This window comes from Schistocerca gregaria, chromosome 8 (genome assembly GCF_023897955.1).
Source record: "Schistocerca gregaria isolate iqSchGreg1 chromosome 8, iqSchGreg1.2, whole genome shotgun sequence".
Lineage (NCBI taxonomy): Eukaryota > Metazoa > Arthropoda > Insecta > Orthoptera > Acrididae > Schistocerca > Schistocerca gregaria.
This window is the reverse complement of record NC_064927.1, coordinates 267,207,897-267,229,726: the sequence shown is the minus strand read 5'-3', so window position 1 is coordinate 267,229,726 and position 21,830 is coordinate 267,207,897. Positions and strand designations below refer to the sequence as shown.

Here is a 21,830-nt window from a genome sequence, read left to right as displayed (position 1 = left end):
CACAGAAAATATTGTGGGGAAGGCTAACCAAAGAGTGCGTTTTATTGGCAGGACACTTAGAAAATGTAACAGATCTACTAAAGAGTTTGTCTACACTCCGTTTGTCCGTTCTCTTTTAGGATACTGCTGCGTGGTGTGGGATTCTAACCAGATAGGATTGACGGAGTACATAGAAAAAGTTCAAAGGAGGACAGCACGTTTTGTATTATCACGAAATATGGGAGGGAGTGTCACTGAAATGATACAGGATTTGGGCTGGACATAATTAAAAGAAAGGCGTTTTTCGTTGCGACGGAATCTTCTCACGAAATTCCAATCACCAACTTACTCCTCCGAATGAAAAAATATTTTGTTGACACCGACCTAGGAAGAAACGATCACCACTTTAAAATAAGGGGATCAGAGCTCGTACGGAAAGATATAGGTGTTCGTTCTTTCCGCGTGCTATACAGGATTGGAATAATAGAAAATTGTGAAGGTGGTTCAATGAACCCTCTGCCAGGCACTTAAATGTGATTTCAGAGTATCCATATAGATGTAGATATTAAAGTTAAGTTTCTGTCCTTCGTGGTTATACAACGCTGCTTATGACAACAGTAGTTGCCGCTATTGCCAACTGACCTGAAATAATGTCAGACTCTACGGGAAACGTATGGTTGGTGCACGCGAAAAAGTGACGAAGAGCGTACGCATCAAGTTGTATACCGCGACTACGACAGGAAGGCGCGGCCAAAGCAAACAATTAGCGAGGAGGCGCTCTGAGTTGAGATGAGTCACTGGAGCAGATAAGCGGAGGATGCACACAGTGTATATATATACTCGTACAGACCGCTCTGTTATCCCAGCTGACTCTGCTAGTCTCCTAACAAATACTGCTTGCACGCAAGCGCAGATAACGTAATCTCGTAATGGCTACACGCTGCGCCAAACAAAGGATTGCGTGCACCGCAGATTCCAACCTGTGTACCACAACTATCTCCATTTCAGAGCCGCAAACTGTAGTGTGGTCTCTCTATAAGGTTTCCTCATAAGGATGAATGATCAGGCAGCCGCTTCGCCCCACCATCCCTGACAATTACTATTTCCCAGGGATTTCTACTATTCATTTTGGGATAATCGACATTTGCAAAACACTTGTTGGAGATTAGAGAGAAAAGCTACGTGCTTTAATTTTAATGTGGTCGAAGAAAACAGAAGCACCTCTGCTAGAAAACTGACACTGCCGTTTCTGCTGCTGTGTGAGATCGCGTGTTTCCCGTTAGCAGACAAATTTACCTACAGGCTTATCATCTGTCAACGCCAACGAGGTGAACGTGGACTTGTACTTTATGTAAGTGAAGCGAATACGATGTCTGAACCGTATTTCGAGTATCAGTTGAAAGCAAGGAAATTATGGCGCCGATTCTCCTTCCCCCCGCCAGTGAACGGAAGAAAAAAATCACCAAATTACTTCGGTACCAGGTACCCACCACCCCGCAATAACAGTCATTCACTGAACTACGATTGCGCACGACATATAAAGACAGAGAAACAGTAAACTGTACATTATCGTCTGTCTTAACCATACCAAATAACGGACGTCTGTAGACTTCGTCTTAAATTAGCTTAGACAAGAATTATGCCCTGTATATTCCTTTCTTCGTACAGTTAATGCGCACCACACACAATAAATTTCGTGAGGATGGGATTCCTCGTATAAAAATACGAAATCCATACATCGACATCAGCTCAAAAATGTTCAGTGCCAGAGTTGTAACACAGTCAATTATATTTACCGTCTCAGCTGAATGTGCGTTTCGTTTGCTTCTCGGATGTTTCTCCGGTTACTTATCGCCTGATAATTTCCACCGATCGATGCACATAATGTAAAATAGCGCCCTTCACATTTCAGAGTTATGTGCGCGCAGCTTACTAAATGTGGGCCTATTCCTCCTTAAATCTCCGCGTCTCGCTGGACATTTTTACTAGGTGTGTCGTCTGGGCAACTGTCTTTCTTGCATGAGATGTGGAGTCGAGTTCTCGGATTCGGGATGGGAAGTCCGAACGTCCGTCCAACCATCCAAATTTAAGTTTTCCGTAATTTTCATAAATCGATGAAGACGAATGCTGGCACAGTTTATCAGAAAAAGAATACAGCTAGTCTCCTTCGCCATCCTCACCCAACCATCTCTAATACGCTGGTCGTCGGCAGGACGTTACATCAGGCTACCTTGCTTGCTTTGTTCTGCCAGGGTTTGTATCTCGTCCTTCTACTTGCGCGCCATCAACTTTGGTGTCACTTTAGCGACGCATTAACCCATTACCTTTTCGTTTTCTCTACAAGCTACACGTTGGCTGTCCGGGGAAAGGAGGCGGAGCTTGTCCCATCAGCCAGTGTGCTACGAGTCGATCGCAAGCTTTTGCTCCTAGCATCCTCCGTAAAAGGGTCACCTTGTAGTGCACAATTACTAGGGTAACTGGCGCCTGGGTAAACTTCGACTCTGGTCCGGTTTTTGTTTAACCACCGTAGCTACTTAGTATTTTCACTGAGGTTATCACGACTTCACAATGAAGCAAGTGGTACACATTTAAATAACGCTTTTAGTATAATTCAAAAAGAGAACACCACAAACTCAAAATAACACTGCTTTTACCAGCAACACCAGCTGGTACTTTCTGACATCTTCCCGAGGTATCTGATTATGTAGGTCGTGTTACTCTTCTAGAAAAACTAAGTTTTGTTGGTGGATGGCTTCACAGATACGTACTTTGTATCATAAGGTAAGGAATGAGGAGGTTCTGCGCAGAATCGGAGAGGAAAGGAATATGTCTAAACCGCGATAAGAAGAAGGGACACGACGATAGGACATCTGTTAAGATATGAGGGAATGACTTCCATGGAATGACCTGTCGAGGGCAAAAACTGTAGAGGAAGAAAGAGATATGGAATACATCTAGCAAATACTGGAGGGCGTAGTTTGAATGAAGAGGTTGGCACAGGAGAGGGCCGCATCAAACCAGTCAGAAGACTGCTGACTCAACACAAAAAACATACTTACCAAACAGGAAGCAAAAATACAGTTCTTGCAGTGTGTGTATTTTACAGTGTCTGTGTAGTTCGATGCAAATGTCATTCAGACATTTCATGCCACAGCAAAGGGAAACTGACAAGCATAACATGTCTCTCACAGAGCGGTAAACAAATAATGTACATGCAGTATGGGGAGAAACACTAGGATATACGCAAGTGCTCGGATAGCGAAAGTTATTAAGGCGACCGCTCGCGATACATGGGAAATCCGGGTTCGATTCCCCGTCCGGCAAAAATTTTCACGTGTTTCTAGTAAATGGTATAGCTGATGTATAATCGTATTCGCAATTTACGAATACATTTCATGTATAGAAAGCAAAAAGTTGCGATGCATGATTCAAACAATATTGCAAGCTGAGAAAATTTTAGTAACTGGGGAGAAATCGTAAAGACCAGAGGGTTCAACCCCGGATTCACTCCTGTCCCTCGTATATGCGAATGACTTTCCACTTAAAATTCATTTTTTTGCTGACGATATTAGTGTTACAACAAATTCCCTTAGAGGGAAAACAATTGAAGATATTTTTAATTATGTTTTCCAAGGAATTATTAAGCGATTCTCTGAAACTTGATCCTCCCTTAATTTTGGAAAACCCTGTATACTCAGTTCTGTACAACAAATAAACATAGAAACAACTGATGCAACACATGAACAGGGAGCAATAAACAGGGTAGAATGTTCCAAACTTTTGGGTTTATAAATATTGACCTGCTCAAACAATTAAGATCAGCTACTTTTGCTCTTCGTTGGTGTTTCAACGTCCGGTCGACTGCGAGGTCATTAGAGTTTGCTCTTCGTGTAACTGTTCGTCTTGATTTACATATTTCCATTAAATAACGTTTTATGTAATAATTTTATGAAGTAACTCATCGCCCATCACCGAGAAAGAAAGTGCTAATTACACAAAAGCGAGCAGTAAGAATGATTCAGCGCGTTTCCATATGTGCATATCTGCTTTCTCATCAATTGGCTCGTGAACAACACCGGCCAATCCTACCCTGCGTCGTTACTGGTGACGAGAAATGGTATCTTTATGCTAACATCAGGAAAAGGAAGGAATGTTTGAGCGCAAACACAGCACCAGCCACCCGTACAGAGACTTGCGCGCATTCACAAAAGATAATGTTATGCATCTGGTGGAACAGTGACGGTCTGGTGAACCACGAACTGATTCCCCGAGATGTAACCATCACTGCTGATATTTATTGTCAACAACGGACATGTCTAGCAGTCGCCATCCAAGAACAATGACCACGAGGAATGAGTGAAGTGATGCTATTCCACGATAACGCCCGTCCGCACTCCGCTAGACTGACATAAAACATTATACGGGAGTTGGGTTGGGGAGTCATTCCGAACCCATCTTATTCACCTGATCCTGCGCCCTCATATTCCCACCTTATCTGTTCTCTATCGAACAACGTTCAAGGAACTTCCTTTCCGGATGAATATGCGCTCCGAACATGGTTCCACGAGTAGTTCGTCTCAAAACCACGTGATTGCTACAGTCGCGCAATCGAGAAGTTACCCCATCGTTGGCAGACTTGTAAATAGTGAAGGAGAATATATTACTGATAACTAAAGTCTCTGATCTGTGTATCTGTTGTGTTTATTAAACTTATGGAAAAACGCTACGAACTTCTGCACTAATGATCATCATCTTTCTCACACAATCCACCTACTATACACATTATGTATGATGCATCTATGACAGTAAAACTGAGACAGGTGCATCAGACGTACTTAAATAACTCATGAAAACGCTTCTCCAAAATGTAGGTAGTTCCCACAAAGGATCAGAGAGTACTAATTATTTACTTCGCAACGACAATGGAATTAATTGACAGCACAAAACAAAAGGAACTATGTAATGACTATGACCTGTTATAGGGCCTAAACCACCTCTTCTACTACTACTACTACTACTACTACTACTATCATTATTAGCACACAGTACGTGTAGTGCACGCATTTTTACTTGGTTGATTTTAAGTGATGTTAGGAGGAGGAAGGAAGGGGGGGGGGGGGGGGGGGGGACATGGATACAAGGTGTGGCCGGAGAAATAGTCACTATGGAGAGGAGTGGTGCAGAGGCGATTGTTTTGTAACAAGTGCCTACCCACAATGTGGTTAGTAAGCTTTATTTTCTATGAAAGAGCTGTAGGTAGCACTCACGACGCACTGAGAATTGCCTCATCGTTCTTTAAAAATAAAAAAAGTTGTGAAAAAATAAGCATTACCAGTTTTCTCATTGACTCATTAGTTCATTGTTTTATAAAAAATCCTACAAAAACTAAGTATTTATCTTTATTTATCTTTCGTTATTTTAAAAATAAAACTGTATCTAAGAAAAATTCATCATTCTAAGGTGTAGTTAGGTGCTAATATTGATGACGGGGGTGGGAGGTATTAGCTACTATCTGACTGGTCTACAGCGTTCGGGCCCAGGGAAATGCCTCTCGTGATAGACAGAAGATAGAAACACGAGAGGAAGGAGAACTCAAAATCCCTCCCAAATAATTCTTTAACTGTTTTTCTTTCTTTTTTTGCCGTCTCTGTGCGTGCGCCCATAGTGGAGTCCTATCTGGTCACGGGCCCCTGAGCATGGGTGCAGAACAAAGACACGGAAGCTCGAAGTATCGGAAAGGATCGCCTGGATTTATGAATTGCAGTACATGTTGGTACAAGTCGATGACAAGTTACAAGAATGACGAAAATCACAAGGGGGGATGAATCTCGATTACAGGAGCAGCGTTCCGTACAGACAGATGGTGGAGATATTACCACTTGGGTTACGTTTACACGATATGATAATCTCGCTATACAAAATATTAGCCACCCATTTAAAACAACACAGTGGGCAGTTTGGTGCGCTGTGGATGGTGTACAACGTGTTATCAGACGACGATGTGACCTTCCACCGCTGACGTAGGCCATGGCAGTGAAGCGGCGTGTGTATGCCAGTCAGCTGCTGGTAATCAGCGCAATAAGAGGAGTTAAATTGGACACGTGGCCAAAAATCTGTCGTGTTTGGATGTGCCGATAACCGTACACTAAATGTAGATGACCGTTCTGTTGGTGTATCGACGCCAACTGTCCAACGTATCTACAAGGAATGGTGAACTAGCAGCAACACGTCATAACAGTGGTCGTAGAAAGATCCTGACTTACAGGGGCGGAGACGAGTGTCGTGTCAGTGACAGTCAGTTTAAAATTCGACATGAATTGCTGCTGTCAAAGCACTGCAGGTTCACATCAAAAGGAGCTGTATGCAGTGGATATTAGGAATTAGGTATCTCGCAAAAGGCATGTGTTCATTAGACCAAACAACAAAGAAACTGCCGGCAGCTGTGGCCGAGCGGCTCTACACGCTTCAGTCCGGAACCACGCGGCTGCAACGGTCGCAGGTTCGAATCCTGCTTTGGGCATGGATGTGTGTGATGTCCTTAGGTTAGGTTTACGTAGTTGTAAGTCTAGGGGACTGATGACCTCAGATGTTAAGTCCCATAGTGCTTAGAGCCATTTGAACAAAGAAACTGGGCATTAGCTGACTGGCGTGGTTCGACTAGTCACGGTTTTGCCTCTCTTCAAATAATGATGATGTTTGGTTTGTGGGGCGTTCAACTGCGCTGTCATCAGCGCCCGTACAAAGTCCCAATCTTTACACAGTCCAATTTGGCCACTTTCACGAATGATGACAAAATGATCAGGGCAATACAAATACCCAGCCCTGGACAGAGAAAAATCCCCAACTTGGCCGGGAATCGAAAGCGGGACCCCGTGATTCAGAAGCAGCAACGCTAGCCACTAGACCACGAGCTGTGGACTCTCTCCAACTGGTGCAAGGCGTCGAGTGCACTGACTGCGCAATACGGCGTCTTCCCCCGAGAGTGTGGGAAGGTATAGTCCAAGCTAAACATGTTCTGCGTGTATCTTCAGTACCATGCGGCAGTGTTTCCGGTTTTCATATTACCAAGCAATTTTTGTTGAGACCACGTATATCGAAAACACTAATGTCCGTCGAGGTCTCTCGACACTCAAGCACAAGTACGAGTGAATCCGTCCCTGGCGTCATTGCCGTCAGTAGTAGCGCGTTGTAAGAAGGCCACCATACAGGCTGCTGTAAATACGCTAACCTGCCACATTATTGTGACCACCTGCCAAAAACTGAATAGCCATCTTTTGCAGCGCAGATCGATGCGAGACATCCAGGAAGATAGGCAGTGATGTTCCAGAAGGTAATGAGCGGGAATTTAGGATCCATGGCGCAAATAACCCGATCAGATGGTCCCATACATTCACGATCTGGTTTAAATCCGCGAACTTTGCAGGCCGGAAATCACGGTAAATTTATCCTGATGCTCTTCGAACCACGCACGTTCACTGCGATCCGTGTGGCACCTGTACTGTACTGCTGGTAGATGCCATCGTCCTGCACAAAAACAAACTGCACGTACGGTTGGACGTGGTCCTCTCAGGATAGATGCGTACCTATGTTGATCCACTGAGTCTTCCAGAATACAAGATCGCTCAGGGAATGCCACGAAAAAATTCTTCGGACCATAATGCTTCATTCTCCGACAATTGTTGCAGGGTGTCTGCTTTCAGATGTTTCACGCTGTAGGCGCCAACGCCCATCTGTCCAATGGATCATAACAATGATTCATCTGAGAAGGCCACCTATCGTCACTCAATGGACGTCCAGTTGCGGTACCGCTGTGCAAATTAAAGCTTTCGTTACCGATTAACAGCAGTCAGCATCGGTGTATGAAGCAGACGCCTGCTGCGTAGGCCCAAACATACCAACGATCGTTGAGAACACCGTTGGTAGCCACTTGGTTCATCGTCTATTTACATCTTCATCTATATGATTACTCTGCAATTCACATTTAAGTGCTTGGCAGAGGATTCATCGAACCACAATCATACTATCTCTCTACCATTCCACTCCCGCACAGCGCGCAGGGAAAACGAACACCTAAACCTTTCTGTTCGATCTCTGATTTCTCTTATTTTATTCTGATGATCATTCCTACCTATGTAGGTTGGGCTCAACAAAATATTTTCGCTTTCGGAAGAGAAAGTTGGTGACTGAAATTTCGTAAGTAGATCTTGCGACGAAAAACGTCTTTGCTTTAATGACTTCCATCCTAATTCGCGTATCATATCTGCCACACTCTCTCCCCTATTACGTGATAATACAAAACGAGCTGCCTTTTTTTCACCCTTTCGATGTCCTCCGTCAATCCTACCTGGTAAGGATCCCACACCGCAATATTCTAACATAGGACGAACGAGTGTAGAGTAAGCTGTCTCTTTAGTGGACTTGTTGCATCTTCTAACTGTCCTGCCAATGAAACGCAACCTTTGGCTCCCCTTCCCCACAGTATTATCCATGTGGTCTTTCCAACTGAAGTTGTTCGTAATTTTAACACCCAGGTACTTAGTTGAATTGACACCCTTGAGAACTGTACTATTTATCGAGTAATCGAATTGCAACGGATTTCTTTTGGAACTCATGTGGATCATCTCACACTTTTCGTTATTTAGCGTCAACTGCCACCTGCCACACCATACAGAAATCTTTTCTAAATCGCTTTGCAACTGATACTGGTCTTCGGATGACCTTACTAGACGGTAAATTACAGTATCATCTGCGAACAACCTAAGAGAACTGCTCAGATTGTCACCCAGGTCATTTATATAGATCAGGAACAGCAGAGGTCCCAGGACGCTTCCCTGGGGAACACCTGATATCACTTCAGTTTTACTCGATGATTTGCCGTCTATTACTACGAACTGCGACATTCCTGAAAGGAAATCACGAATCCAGTCGCACAACTGAGTCGATACCCCATAGGCCCGCAGCTTGATTACAAGTCGCTTGTGAGGAACGGTGTCAAAAGCTTTCCGGAAATCTAGAAAAACGGAATCAACTTGAGATCCCCTGTCTATAGCGGCCATTACTTCGTGCGAATAAAGAGCTAGCTGCGTTGCACAAGAACGATGTTTTCTGAAACGATGCTGGTTACGTATCAATAGATCGTTCCCTTCGAGGTGATTCATAATGTTTGAATACAGTATATGCTCCACAACCCTACTGCAAACCGACGTCAATGATGCAGGTCTGTAGTTCGATGGATTACTCCTACTACCCTTCTTAAACACTGGTGCGACCTGCGCAATTTTCCAATCTGTAGGTATAAATCTATCGGTGAGCGAGCGGTTGTATATGATTGCTAAGTAGGGAGCTATTGTATCAGCGTAATCTGAAAGGAATCTAATCGGTATACAACATGGACCTGAAGACTTGCCCATATCAAGCGATTTGAGCTGCTTCGCGTCCATACACATCTCTGTAGCCGTCGTTCGTACCTGTCATCCATCGCCCTTGGTGCACCACGCTTGCCTCGGCGCCAGTTTTTTATAGCGCCATTTGCCACGCATGGTATGCTTTAACCACGGCGGCACGCGAACTGACGAACTTGGGTGTTTCAGAAATTCTTCCACCCTTGGCCCGAAAGCCACTGATCGTTTCTGCATTGCGACGATCACTGCACCATCTTTCGTCCCCCCTCCCCCCCCCCCCCAAAAAAAACACCTGCCATGTGTGAATGGTGGTCCCATGACAATGTCGAATCGAACATGGGCGGTGGTCACATTAATGTGACTGGATCGTGTAATTTTATGACAACTGCAGGTGATGGGATGGTCGAAGCCTGTAGTTGACAGTGACCTTTTTATCAGCAGCGCTTGATGGTTTCGAAATAGACTTTCTTCAAAGAGTAAGCATTTGATCTCATACACAGGAGAAACAAAATTTCAGAAACTATGCACGACTTGTTAGGTGAATTCCAAATCGCGATAATTAAGGCTCGTATTGCTATAGTATTGCCAAGTCTATATCGAAATTGTGGGAGCACGTGACACCCGTCACCAACAACACCAAAGAGGGCGTCGAGCTTATCAATCGTATATGACAGACGAATAACCGTCAATAACGCGACATGCCCTCACAGTGGAAGGCTCCACGGAAAGTATGGTATTTATCCAAAGACAGTATCTGAAGTATTGTGATCAGTGGCTGCTAACCTCACAACTAACTCTCTTCCCTTACCGGTCAAATACTGCTGATAGTTTTTTTCCCCGCTTTAACGCGCCAATGCCCTAACACGCTCCAGTGAAAAGGTGACTCGACAGGAACGTCCCCAAGAGCACAGCAACAGGTGTAGCAGAGTTGGCCCTGGCCAGTGACAGCAGGGGCAGGCGTGACCTTACGAAGCGGTCTGTGCCGAGAAAGTGTGACAAGCGGCTCTCTCCTAGTCCGTGCTCTTCCTGTCTGACGGGAGGAATGACCGCGTACAACTAACATTACTCTACTGGAACTACTGCTGCTGGTTCTAAGGCACAACGAAGGAAGATTAGGGTGTAATCTTTCGTCGTCGACTAAGTCATTAGTTGCGAAGCACAAGCTCGATTATAACAAGGATTGTCCATTCCCTAAAAACATTAGTTGTCTTCCAATATGGAATGATGGGACGGTTCTTAGATGTCTGAAAAGTTAGCTGTTCGGTTGGGAATTTTAAAATCTTATCACAAACCTATGGAGAGGGTATAATCAGAATTTTATTGGTTAACTATAAAGTTGTTGGTGGTTAAGAGAGTAGTGACTTTACTAACCAGCTTGTAAACATCATTCTGTACAGAAAAAAATTAATTATTACCTACTAGTTTAGTCATTAAGAAGCTTTTCCTTCTTGCTAATAGTCAGGAAATATATAGTTTACGTACTCTAAAGTAATATTTTCATTTCTATGTTTTTAATTGACGATGGCTCAATACTGTAATTGCTGAAAGCTAAATAGTGTAGTATATAAGAAACTATCAGCCTCGATTGCGGTAATGAAACCAATCTTTACCTTGTTTTCAGCCGAAATAATTGAGCCTTCTTCAGAAGATATAACTGAATCTATAATTTGTCTGAATAGTCTTTTCAGGCTGTTTTATTTTTATTTCTAGACCATGCCCTCTTAGACAAATTATAGATTCAGTTATATCTTCTTAAGAAGGCCGAGTTATTTGAGCTGAAACCTAGGTTACTGGTTGGTTTCATTACCGCAATCGAGGCTTATAGCTTCTTATGTATTAGATTATCACGATTGCTGACTGGGCTGCAATGCTGAAAGTACTAAATAGTGAAATTGTTGAAGGCTAAATACTGTAATTGTTGATGATTAAATATTGTGCTCTGTGCTCACGCTGAAGGCCAAATAAAAAAAAGTCTGGGATTGTGAAAGAAATCGACCAGATCTTATTACGCGGAACCATCCCAGCATTTGATTTAACCGTTTTACGTTACTTCGGCATGACATTTTTCGGTAAGGATGACTGCTTACGGCTTTTGCGAGTTATTTCAATTGACAAGTTGAAGTATCGCGGTCAGTTTCGGACCACCGCTTTCAGATTTATTAAATAGCATCAAATCTTTAAAATTTCGACAGCGATGCCCTTTTACTTTCATCTGGATTCGCTTTAAAGAGGACTTTGCTTTCAATTCTCGCCGTATTGTCTCCAAAATTGGCGTGGAAGGAAGGCTGAGGTTAATGTACCGTCTACGACGGGGTCATAAGAGATGGAGCACAAAATACAGTTGTAAAAGCATATTGTCCGTGTCCTTTTCAAAAGGACTATAGCGGAATTCATTTAAATTGATTTACGAAAACTAAGAGAAACCTAAATAGGTATGACTGGATGGGAATATGAAACCTGATCCACTCGGTTGCAAGTCCAGAGATTAATCATTGTGCCAACTCGCTCAGATACTATAAACTAATATCAGAGAATGAAAAGACCTATACTGACACGATTGTAAGCCGGCTGTGAGGAAGCTTCACGCTGCCAACAAAGGCTGAGCGAGACAGACTACCTCGGAATATATATAGCTCACCCTTTGTAGGTAGCGTGAATCCTTCTCCAGTGCAACAATCTTGGTACCTAACTGGCGCTTTCCACACACGATAGCCAGAAAGAGACATAAATGCAGATAACCAGGTGGAATCCGCGTTTCTAGATTCACTATCACGCAGTCTCCTACAACAGGAATAACGGTACTATATTGCCAGATTTGCGACAGACCTTTTTGAAAAGCAGAACAGAGCAATTAATTGCTTGAAAAAAAAAAAAAAAAAAAACCACCTAATTTCTACTTTGACCCAGGGAAGTGTGATAAGGCCTTTGTTCATTTCACAACAAGTACCTGACAAACGGAAACAAAAAAATGGACTGTGTTTGTACTGTAATATTTGCAAACCTTTCACATGGATTCGTGAAAACGCCCTTCAAATTATGCAACATTCGAACAAAGAAATGTGCGCAATGTACAAATATATAAATACAACTCCTTCCCGTGTCTAGTACGAGGTTTAGTAAACATCTCAACGGCAACGTCTCTTCATAACTCTAAAGACGGCTATTATTTTCCCGTATGGCCCTTTGCGTTTCACATTTGAAAGCTGTCAAAAGTGCTGCCAGGTGTCAGAAATTTCCCCAGTTGAGTGTCTCAGTAGTCAAGAATAAATGCATTACAAACTTTCCGCATTGTGCGGCATTTTTTCACGGATCTCAGTGTTTATGATATCACGTCTTTGAACCATCTTTCATACAACGATGTTTTCGTGTAGATACATTCAGCGGCATAAGTGGACATGTCTACGATATATGTTGTGAATATAGTTAGTACTAAAGGGGCGATTAATTTAACCGTTATACGTGATGTGACTGTTTTTCACGCATCTCAGTGTCCACGACGACATATCTCCGGGTGAGCTGTGAATGGTACAATGATATAATTTTGTAGGTTAATTTGGCGGCATATGATGATACTGTAAGGCGTAAGCGTAATTTATTTCAGAGTTAACAGCAAAGGAGTAATACATGTAAACGTCATGCACAACGCGGCAGTTTTCATGCATTTCATTGTTTATGAAGTCATATCGCCCATTTTTATATGTATGGATGGATTAGCGGATTGTTACCGTATTTGTTGTCCTCGATAAGTTCAGAGAAAACTGACTTTCCGCTACCTGCTGAAAAAGTAATTTTCTTCTGATTATTGCTGTGGAATGATTTCTGATCGTTTGGCATTGCGTGATTGCATTCAGTGATTATAAGGCCGTTGCAGCATCCCTGAATATGGAAGTAAATAGGAATATAAAAAATAGGGAGGAAGGTTCATCTGTTTAGCAAGAGTAATAGAAGGCAAATTTCAGACTACTTAACAGATCAAAACGAAAATTTCTGTTCCGACACTTTCAATATGGTGTGTTTATGGAGTTTTAGACAGGTACGTGCCGAGTAAAACTGTGAGGGACGGGAAAAACCCACCGTAGTTTAACAACAAAGTTAGGAAACTGCTGCGAAGGCAAAGAGAGTTTCACTGCAAGTTTAAACCTCTCAGACAAACAGAAGCTAAACGATGTCAAAGTTAGCGTAAAGAGGGCTATGCGTGAAGCATTCAGTGAATTTGAAAGCAAAATTCTATGTACAGACTTGACAGAAAATCCTAGGAAGTTCTGGTCTTACATTAAATCAGTCAGTGGCTCGAAACAGCATATCCAGACACTATGGGATGATGATGGCATTGAAACAGAGAATGACACGCGTAAAGCTGAAATACTAAACACCTTTTTCCAAAGCTGTTTGACAGAGGAAGACCGCACTGCATTTCCTTCTCTAAATCCTCGCACGAACGGAAAAATGGCTGACATCGAAATAAGTGCCCAAGATACAGAAAAGCAACTGAAAACACACAACAGAGGGAAGTCCACTGGACCTGACAGGATACCAATTCGATTCTACACAGAGTACGCGAAATGACGTGCCCCCCTTCTAACAGCTGTGTACCGCGAGTCTCTAGAGGAACGGAAGGTTCCAAATGATTGGGAAAGAGCACAGGTAGTCCCAGTCTTCAAGAAGGGTCGTCGAGCAGATGCGCAAAACTATAGACCTATATCTCGGACATCGATCTGTTGCAGAATTTTAGAACATGTTTTTTGCTCGCGTATCATGTAATTTCTGGAAACCCAGAATCTACTCTGTAGGAATCAACATGGATTCCGGAAACAACGATCGTGTGAGACCCAACTCGCTTTATTTGTTCACGAGACCCAGAAAATATTAGATAAAGGCTCCCAGGTAGATGTCATTTCCTTGACTTCCGGAAGGCGTTCGATACAGTTCCGCACTATCGCCTGATAAAGTAGGAGCCTACGGAATATCAGACCAGCTGTGTGTCTGGATTGAAGGGTTTTTAGCAAACAGAACACAGTATGTTGTAATCAATGGAGAGATGTCTACAGACGTTAAAGTAACCTCTGGCGTGCCACAGGGGAGTGTTATGGGACCATTGCTTTGCACAATATAAATAAATGACCTAGTCGATACTGTCGTGGATGATGCTGTAGTATACAGAGAAGTTGCAGCATTAGAAAATTGCCGCGAAATGCAGGTAGATCTGCAGCGGATAGGCACTTTGTGCAGGGAGTGGCAACTGACCCTTAATATAGACAAATGTAATGTACTGCGAATACATAGAAAAAAGGATCCTTTATTGTATTATTATATGATAGCGGAACAAACACTGGTAGCAGTTACTTCTGTAAAATATCTGGGAGTATGCGTGCGAAACCATTTGAAGTGGAATGATCATATAAAATGAATTGTTGGTAAGGCAGGTGCCATGTTGAGATTCATTGGTAGAGTCCTTAGAAAATGTAGTCCATCAACAAAAGAGGTGGCTTACAAAACACTCGTCCGACCTATAGTTGAGTATTGCTCATCAGTGTGGGATCCGTACCAGGTCGGGTTGACAGAGGAGATAGAGAAGATCCAAAGAAGAGCGGCGCGTTTCGTCACAGGGTTATTTGGTAAGCGTGATAGCGTTACGGAGATGTTGAGCAAACTCTTCAGGAGAGGCGCTCTGCAGCGCGGTGTAGCTTGCTGTCCAGGTTTCGAGAGGGTGCGTTTCTGGATGAGGTATCGAATATATTGCTTCCCCCTACTTATACATCCCGAGGAGATCACGAATGTAAAATTAGTGAGATTCAAGCGCGCACGGAGGCTTTCCGACAGTTGTTCCTCCTGCGAACCATACGCGACTGGAACAGGAACGGGAGGTAATGACACTGGCACCGTAAGTGCCCTCCGCCACACACCGTTGGGTGGCTTGCGGAGTATAGATGTAGATGTAGACTGTGCTTAATAGATCTCAATGCCATGTACTGATTCGAAAAAGGAGAACACGAATGTTGGCGGTCGTGGTACAACACTGGACTTCAGCCCTGAAGTTCCTGGTTCAGTCCCGGATAGGGCAAGGATTTTCCTCGTTCCAGTCAATCCAAGTTGGCCCCACGTCCGCGCAACCTACTACTGAAAGGGTACCGCAGATCTCTGCCGGAGGTAAAAGGGCGCCAGCCGATGGGCCTGCAAGCCTCCCCCTAATACCACAGTGCCGCTGCGAAGAAAGGCCGCTCTCTAGTTGTCACCAGGCCCACAGCCCGGCCATGGGTTTGCGCCACAGATTTTTCCTTTATTAGAATGTTTGAGACGCAGACCCAGTTGAATTAACATGGTGCAGTGAACGTAATCCGCAGGAGAACTGCACAGATAAATGTTGATAATTTAGTCAGGCAAAAGAATGTTTGACAGAGAATCGTAGAAACATGGAAACTCCTGTTGCATACTGCTTCTGCAATGATCACGAGAATAAAATTACACGAATTACAGACCGTACAGAGGCATTATTTTAAACCCGTTCCTCAGTCACTCGTTTCACCAATGGTACAGGATAAATTTTACAATAAAAAGTACCTCTTCAGTGCCTTAGAGTCAGATATACAGAACAGAGGTAAGTTGGGGTGGCTGTGATGGAGGAGATCAGACAGCGAGGTCATAGGTCTCATCGGATTAAGGAAGGACTGGGAAGGAAATCGGCCGTGCCCGTTTCAAAGGAACCATAGCGGCATTTGCCTGGAGCGATTTAGGGAAACCTAAACCAGGCTGGCAGGACGCGGGATTGAACCGCCGTCCACCCGAATGCGAGTCCAGTATGTTAACCACTGCGTCACCTCGCCCGGTGGAGGTAAGTGAGAGCACCATTATACAATGTCCCGGGAGAAGTTGCCAATATTCAAGGATATGACAGGAACGATCATTCGAAGCAAAATAGTCTAAGCATGGACTCTGAAACGCATACCTTAAAGAACAATGATCACCTGTATAATAGAAGATCTGTCTTCCACTGCATCTAAGATGAGCAAGCGCTCACAGCTCTTAAGGTATTCATTTTAGAGCTAATGTCTACAAGACTTAAATGCTTTGAATGATCTTCCTGTCATATCGCTGAATACTAGCCGTACCTCCTAGGACACACTGTATCTGAGTTGATTACATGTCGTCTAGTTTTTTTTTCTGTTTCACATTTTGTTCAAATTTGGTGTGCCGATTTTTCTTCCCTAGCTCCAAAATTATACTAGTTTGCGGGCAGGGGCCTCAAATGGAGAGCGCACAATTTTTATTTAGCCATGTTCGAAGTGCTATAATTCAGTGCTTAATTGTGGTGAAGCTGTAAGACTTGGTAATATATTTGAAGCTCTCATATTGTGTACATTCTGTAAGTTTTATGTCATGTGGTTCACTGTTTCTGCTCCCACAGGCATCTAAAATTGCCAATAAATTTTGCTGCCAAATTTATCCGAAGTTGATGTAGCTTGATCTCTCTGTATAGTTCGTTTAGAAACATCTCATTCTGTGACCTTGATTGCTGATAATTTTTTCTATAAAACCTGTCATAATTTTTTGGATATCCAGGACTGAATTTGCCCAAAAACAATTTTTTTTTAGCCAAAGTGATGGATTTGTTAAACCTTGTATCTCAAAGTAAGCCAGATCCATATTAGCATAACTACCATTTGAAAAAGCATCTTTTTATTCACAAAACAGAAAATTGCATTATTGGTTTTTCCTGTGGATGTCTACAATTAATTAGTAAAGTTTCTCACGCGAATCAACATTTTGGAGTATCAGGAAACACAAGAATTTTTAAAGCAGCAACTGCATCATGTCTTCGGCTGTCACTCATTACACACAATACTTTGCGCTGTGTTTGCTCATTTTCGACAAACTAAACAACAATAATTTTCAGGAGGTGGTGCCACACAACGCGTATATATTTTAAAAATGTCGTGTTACTGCCTTGAGTTTTCTGATAAAATTTTATTTTTCAGGCAACAATGAGATGCACAATAACTTAAAAATTTTCCCTCTGAAAATATTGGACAGGAAGCATTCTTGACAACGAAGGAGCATTTCTCTTCAAAATAGAGCCATGCAATTACTTCGTCAGGCTGAAGGTCTTGATTCACAGTTACATAATTTTTTGAAACAAAGTAGTGGATAGTCAGGTCAGAGACTTTTTATGCTATCGTGGTAAGTAACTCAGTTACTTAGCTTGAAGTAACGCACAACCAGTTTGCATATATTGTTTGTACTCGAAAGATTCTTCAGGATAAGCGCCCTTGTACAGATCAGAAAAGTGTGATTCAATCCCAGGCCGACTTTCACACTGATACAACATGCTAGCTTTTGAATCAGTGCTGCAAACTGTCAATGATGCTACTATAGCTGAGTCGACTTAAGTTGATCTGTGGTGTTACAGTGGGCTGAGCGCCTCAACTGTTATCACAGCTATATAGCCGGCTTTGTTTATACTTGCAGCCATATGCGCGCCATAATTTAAAGGTGGCAGTGATCTACTTACTATGTATAACCCCGGCGCAAACTACGTTGGCACTCGGGTCGGTGGCTGATGGGAGTGGCAGTATTGGCATTCCCCCCCCCCCCCCCTCAAAAAAATCTTCCAGGGGGGATCCAATACGCAACTATCACCAGTTCTGTTTACGATAAGTCATTTAGGTGTTATGGGATGTGGCTTGGATAGTGCCGTTGGGTCAACCCGTCGGCTTTGGCCCATGACGTAACCGTGTTATATGACTTCATTGCAGCTCGGCGAGTTTGAAAAAGTACTGTATTTGCTGTGGGAGTGTTGGGACAAGCGGTAGCACACATTAGCGCTGGGTTTTATGTTTCTAAACTGTTTGTGAGTGATGTTAGTGCTACATTGGATTTGTACTGTACGGTTCTTGTGGAGTTAGTTTTTGTTGTCTTATCAGTGACGTATTTTAATGTCGTTAGTTTACTGGTTCCTAATTTGTTTTCGGTTTTGGCATTAATTCATGTTGTTCATGGTTTGGATAGAAAATTGTGGATTTCGTCTGGTGCTAGGCATGTATCTTACGACAAAAACTAATAGTCATTCGTTGGATGCTGCTACGGGCTACGATACGGTTGCAACAATTAAATTTCTGCAGTTATATGGCCTCGTAGAGGAATATGTTAAGTGTCAACAGTTTGCAGAATTTATAAAACTGAAAGAAGTCTTTGCTTCTCAAACCACGGACGAGTGTACGCGGCGGTGTTTTTAGAGCGTTTCTGGTTATTTTGGTTTTCTAGTGTGTGTGTGTGTGTGTGTGTGTGTGTGTGTGTGTGTGTGTGTGTGTGTGTTGATTGTAGTAAGTGTGGTGAGTTTGTGTGTGTTGGTAATTTGCTTTGGGGCGTGGGTACTGAAATGTATGTTACAGTAGTTCATAAGTTTGTTATTTGTGTAAGTAGCTGCCGTTCACCTTTAGGACATCACTGTTTATAGAGGTTGGTAGTGTGTGGTAGTTTTTTTTTTTTTGGTGGTCGGGTTGATTATTGATGATTCCGTGTACGTCATTTGAGGGTTAATATTTGTTTGAAATGAGGCTTCGATTGTTATTGACATATTTTTGACACTGCCCGAAACGCCGTACTTTCCGTAGTTATCCCGTTAGTTTCGTTCTATTGCTGGAGTTAAATATTTCGCGTGTTATTGGTGTTAGTTCGCTGGTGTACGGTAATGAGTGAGGTGTTGTGATCGCCTTACTGAATACGCTTGAAAGCGCTTGAGCTGCTATAGAGGTGTGTGTGTGTGTGTGTGTGTGTGTGTGTGTGTGTGTGTGTGTGTGTGTGTATTTTAATGACGTCATGGGTCAAAGACAGCTATCAACTGCACTATTCCACAGCAGTTTTACAATTTTTAGCATGTCTCAAGGCTTTAATAACAAGAACGGACCCCTTTCCAAACTACCCTACGCTTGTGGAGGTCTCATAAGTACGTCGGATTTTGTTTAGTGTTAGTGACATCATCCAATGGTAGATTTTTTGAGGCTCAAATGTCCACAATGTATCAGGGCGGTATCGCGATGTCGACTGATCCCCTCCACACTTAGGTCGAATTTATCTACAGGTCAACCTGACAGGAGCATACTTTGCACTCACATTCGTTGTGTTCGCAAACACTCAACCAAACTGTCACCTTCAAAACAAACCAAATCCACACCTCGAGCAACGCTATGGATAAGGCTGTCGTTGCAAATTCAAGCTAACTCAGAGCGCCCACGACATAATTTTTATTGCAGAAATATCATTCGAAATCCTTAAGCTGGGAGTAATAAGGCTAGATCCTAATACGTTACATATTCTTCAATAACAACATGAAAGTGTTTTACCGAACATCGTAGGGATCATTCATTAACAATTTACGTTTGTTAGTAAATGAAACACACTTCCAGTATGGCTAAGAGTCTGTGACCCTGCACTTAAATTGATGTTTCCTGTCTACATCGCAAGGATATTATTTTATATTTTATAAGGAAATAAAAAAAAACTGCAGTGAAAAGTATTTTGAAAGGCAGCTTCAATAAGTGATGTGTACAAAACAAAACTGCCCATAAATACGCTCTTGTTAAAACTAAATTAGTGAAATGCATTTGCAGGATTTAGAGACTAATTGTTTATGTTAAAAAGCAGGTTAAATATTTATTATCTTAAGTTCTGATCGACCATATTCACAGCTACTTACAGCATAGGTAAAGTGCTGTCTGCAGTTAGACACGTCAAGTTAAAACAAATTAACTTTTACATTTTTATAGCCTTTATTCTGTTGGTTGCGTTACTGTGTTGTTTATCGGTATGTGGTCAAAACGCACAGGCTAAAGACGTTCCACAACATCCATCATTCGTTTACTGAAACCTACTATCTTATCTCTAGTTTGTTCTATTAGTCCGTTTTGTAATTACGAAATTATTCTCAGCGTCACTATACACGATATTTTACAGAACAGTCTTAAAGACTGACTATATAGTAACACTCTGTTGGCTAAATTCCATTTGGCACCATCCTCTTCTCTTCTATTTACGTTTTTCAGGCCTATTTCGCGTAAGACGGCGACCGCCTAAATGTCAAACGAAAACATTCTAACAATTGTTTTATTATTATGTGGAGTTTGAAAATAATGTTTTTACATTTTTACGATGAAGAAAACGGCTGCTGGCAAACAATTAGACTTTGAACTGCGCATCGATAATTTAAGCACTAAGAACATACCAAAAGTCTTTTGCAGACGTGTAGTGTCTTCATTCTCATGTGTCATTACTCTTGAAATGTAACGAACAACGACGAATGTAAACACACTGCTTGTCCAAAAACAAGCAAGTGTGAGTGAAAAATAGGAGCTATTAATTAGTAATGCTTGGCGCTACACCACGAAGGAAATCATCGCACATAAACAGTGCCTGTTATCATAATTCCTGCATATCTTTCATAAGTCAGTTTCGAAGCAAGGGTTAGTTTACATGAACTGATAAATTATTTTTTTAAACATGCAGATATGGGTCATCCTCGTCGCCCGCTATCGTCGAAGAGCGGAACAGCAAACTAGTTCAACTTTCTAGGGATCCCAGTTCTATGCTTACGGGCAGAAGAGGCCAGCAACCTGAAAGCTCTTACAGCCGGCAGGCTCCGCTTACCTCGCTGTAACTGTCAATCGACGGCTGCTTGCATATCTATTGACGAGAAGGACGTCCCGGCACAATGTAGAAATGAATGCAGGTGGATTAGTAGTGACTACCGGTTGCACGAGTCAACACCCGTAAACACTCACACACGTTAGAACCACATACGTAACACACAACAACGGAACAAACGCTCTCCCACTACAACTGCTGGCAGGAAGCAAGATGGCCGCGTATGGGTGCCGCCTTCCGATCCAAAGATGTTCGAAGGCAAAGATAGGTCGCTCGGCGACGACGCTACACAACAGGCGCGTATGCAAATGACATTGACCACAGACACAAACGCGCGACTTATTTGAAGCCTGTAAAGTAAATTTCTGTGAGTTTTCTAATACAACTGCAGAAATTAAATCGATTACAGCTGCAAAAAAGTCTTAACAACCAATTGTCTATTTTTTTGCGGTAAGCGGCTTGTGATTTCTTGCTTTCTGGTAACAATAACACCTAGTTTTTCAAGGCTGTTTCATGGGCAGCTTATGATAATATTTAGTTTCGAGCAAGAGCCGTTCAGTTCCAGTTAATATAAAGCATAATCAGTTGCGTTATTCATCAGACTCACATAGGCAGTACTGCACTTTGTCGCTGTTTTCTATGCAGTGACATTGCACACTTGAAAGTTAACACATTATTATTACTGGTGGATACGAACACATTTAATTGCCGTCACTTGTCTCACATGATAGACGTTAGAAAATAGTGTTATAAATTCTGGCACACCGTGTGCTGACTTGGATGCGGATTTGGATGTAGAAATGAAAGTCTATTTTC

General features: G+C 42.5%; 1 long non-coding RNA gene across 1 annotated transcript in view; it reads right to left on the bottom strand.

Annotated features, from left to right (window-relative positions):
• Positions 1–21,239, bottom strand: part of LOC126285355 (uncharacterized) — a 486,767-nt gene extending 465,528 nt beyond the window's left edge. Inside the window, exon 1 of the long non-coding RNA XR_007551627.1 lies at positions 21,018–21,239. This is a non-coding gene — a long non-coding RNA (uncharacterized LOC126285355). The remainder of the gene's footprint in view (positions 1–21,017) is intronic.
• Between the last annotated feature and the right edge of the window lie 591 nt (positions 21,240–21,830).